The sequence below is a fragment of the Dendrobium catenatum genome, unplaced genomic scaffold (genome assembly GCF_001605985.2).
Source record: "Dendrobium catenatum unplaced genomic scaffold, ASM160598v2 fragScaff_scaffold_133, whole genome shotgun sequence".
NCBI lineage: Eukaryota > Viridiplantae > Streptophyta > Magnoliopsida > Asparagales > Orchidaceae > Dendrobium > Dendrobium catenatum.
Window position 1 is genome coordinate 1,557,889 of NW_021318595.1, and position 3,202 is coordinate 1,561,090.

At 39.9% G+C, this 3,202-nt stretch overlaps 1 protein-coding gene across 5 annotated transcripts in view; it reads right to left on the reverse strand.

Moving 5' to 3' along the window:
• The window catches only part of LOC110116547 (UPF0505 protein C16orf62 homolog), a 98,606-nt gene that overhangs the window by 9,791 nt on the left and 85,613 nt on the right, over positions 1 to 3,202 (reverse strand). The gene's annotated exons all lie outside the window — the stretch shown is intronic.

The following is a 3,202-nucleotide window of genomic DNA, read 5'->3' on the forward strand; positions in this document are numbered from 1 at the left end:
GGCATATAGTAGCAGCATGAGTTTGAGATGTTGGAAAATGGTTGGAAATTGAAGAGTTTTTAGGATTGGAAGATTTCGATATTTAAAATAGAAATTTCACCAACTTGCACTTAAAGCGGATGGTGGGGGATGGATGATAGACCCGATCAAGATCCCATGGTTCCGTCATCCCGGGCCATCATGGTCCCTGGTCTATTTAGTCAGAGGAGTTAGTCGACCCAACCCGATAGAAGGATCCTTGTTGGCAGCCAGGGGTTGCTTCGTCCAAGGGTACGTTATAAACCTGGGGTGAATGTTTGTCTAAGGGGACAAATTTGAATCCACCTTAGCTAACAGAGGGCTTTATGCTCTATCCATCATATCCTATTGATTCATATCTCAAGGATTTGATGCCAATAAGGAACGTATCGGTTCTGGCCATAACCGGTATTTCGTGGTGCCATTTGGCGGCAAAACCACTCTGTTCAGAGGGCCCCGGGTCATAACCGTTTATCCTGCGGTGTCATTTGACGGCAAAATCACCGTTAGAAGACACGTACCACGTCCTTACTAGCAGAAGATTGTTTGAGAATGGATCCTAGTGATATTCACGACCAAGCATTAGCTCATTGTGAGCTGAAGTAATTTTCAGATCTGTCCACCTCGGCAAACTATTGCGGAGGGCGGATGGATTATGTTTTAAGTTATTGATGGTTTGATTTCATTTTTAAATATTTTGGATTTTGGAATGAGATTTCTTGGATTTTTTGGATTTTTGTATTTTTGTGGAGTTTTGGATTTTGATAGGCATTTGGATATTTGAGGGACATTTGAAAATGTTTGTGAACCCCTCCGATTGATCTCTTCATTTAACACAGCCATCATTGGGGTGTTCGAGTCACTTTCATTTAAAAATGTTTATGAACCTTGTCGACCCTATCAATTTGCTGATAGGGGATCGGGTTTTTCGTAGGCTTTATGCCTTTGTTAGTGAATTCATATTATTATAAGCCTTGAAAGCCTAATATGAATGTATTAAAACAAATATCCTGGTCGCCACGGCCACATATTTGTTTGTTGGTTCGAACCCTGTCGACTCTTATTAATCCGTATAGAAGGATCGGGTTCGAACTTGAATTCACTTATCGACCTGTGTAGCATCCTTAGACGTCACGTGTATACCAACAAAATGCTCGCCGGGGCCCATGCGGGTGTTTGGGGGCATTTTATAATTATACCCTATCTACTCCTTTTTGCCTCCTTAGGAGGATCGGGTTCAAATTTCATAACCCGCGCAGCATCCCTAGACGTTATGTGTGTACCAATAACACGCTCGCCGGGGCCCATGCGGGTTTTGTGATTGCATTTTATTCCTTGTGTATCTATGTGTATGCAAACTACGGTGCAGGTGCAGGGGTATTTTGAAATATTTGTGAACATCTTCTGTCCGCTTGCATGAATATTGCGGATCTGGTGGCGTGAAGTAGCATCTTCTCAGCTTCTGGATCAGTTATTTGCTGCTTTGTTCAGGTAGACTGTCATGCTCTACTTACCGCTTTCTGTACTTGGATTATAGTGCACTAACTAATCTTCTGTTTTACATTTGTAGATGCTTGTAGATAATTGTGGTATATAGTGGATCTTATACGACATCTTGTAAGAGCTCGTATATGCTACAGTTCCCTTTTGTATTTACCCTGCAGGTGACACATCAGGTGTACGACAGCTCTTCTATAACGACTTGTAGATATTTTGCACTTGTCGTGTCTCATTTGCTTCTGCTTGCAAATAGCATGTAGTATGTATAACGAGTACTCTACAACCCTTTGGATATTTGTACTTCACTATGTATCATCTATCCTTGCTTATAGAGGGCTAGTGCATTTGAATGATGTTGGACAATTATTGACCATGGAGATGTTATAGTGTCTTTGTCACAACAATTAGTAGGTAAATTGAATGTGCTACGGACACGATGTCTCATTCACCATTCTTCATGTACTTGATTGTAGACATGTCTTCTATACTCATTCATGGACAAGTTGTATTGTCTTATACTATTTATATCTCTTCGTTAGTGTCCCTAGGTGGACGTAGAAAAGATTACTACAATCTTCTTACATGCCCTTATCAATTTCATTGCTTGCAAGCTTGGATACATTTAATTGCATGAGTCTTTATCATCATTTGTGAGTGAAATATTTCACATATGAATTATAATATTCATTAAAGTATTCTTGTGTATCTATGTGTGATTTAGATTACACTTCCTTATCAACCAATGATAGCATTCAGATTGTTGTTACTCATTCAATGTTCAAGTTATCTTCTTCAATTTATTATCCTTTGTATGTAATAAGTTCCATGCTACTCAACTCATAAGCAGGTTCAAAGTAGGCTCAATTTTGATTTCTAGAATGAGCTCGAGTAGAAGTTCAAGGCTTTCATGTTTCCTACATCAAGTTCAAGTTCTAAATTCCATGTAGTCACATTGAGTTCGCTCAAATTTGAATCAAATGCTTGCAAGTTCAAGTCCCAAATAATCTTGTTGAACTCAAGCTCAAGTTCAAAGTTCCATGTATTTGTTCTTTTGAATTTAAGTCCAAGTTCAAGTTAATGTTATGTCCTTTGTTCATGCTTGAGTTCAAGCATCAAACTCAAGTCTTATGTCTCTTGCAGTCCTTTGAGTTCAATCAAGTTCAAGCCTTATCGGCTTAATGTTCAAATCACGTTCTTGCTTGAGTTCAAGTCCAAGTTCTTGTTCTTATTCATTTTGCAAGTTCAATCCAAGTCCACTTGATATATAAATCAAGTTCAAATTTGAGTCCAGTTCGATTTCATTTTACTTGGGTTCAATTCTTTATTAAGTCATTTTGATTTTGTTCAAAACTCTAGGTGCAAGTCCCATTCTTTGTTCATTTGATGTGCAAATCAAGTCCAAGTACGGCCCGTTTTCACCTGAAATTTCGGCAGCCTCCCGGCGTCTCCCCCATCTAAGAAAAAACTACGAAAAACTGGGCCTTTCCCACCACGCGCAATAAAGGCGTGTATGGTATGTATCCTCAGACGAGGACACCACGGTCGTGATCTTTCCTCCCACAGACGAGGACACCACGGCCGTGATCTTTCCTCCCACCACGCGCAATAAAGGCGTGTATGGGGTCTTTGACGGTACCTGTTTAAAAAGGCAGTTTGCTTTCCCCTCGCTCGATGGTACTTATGA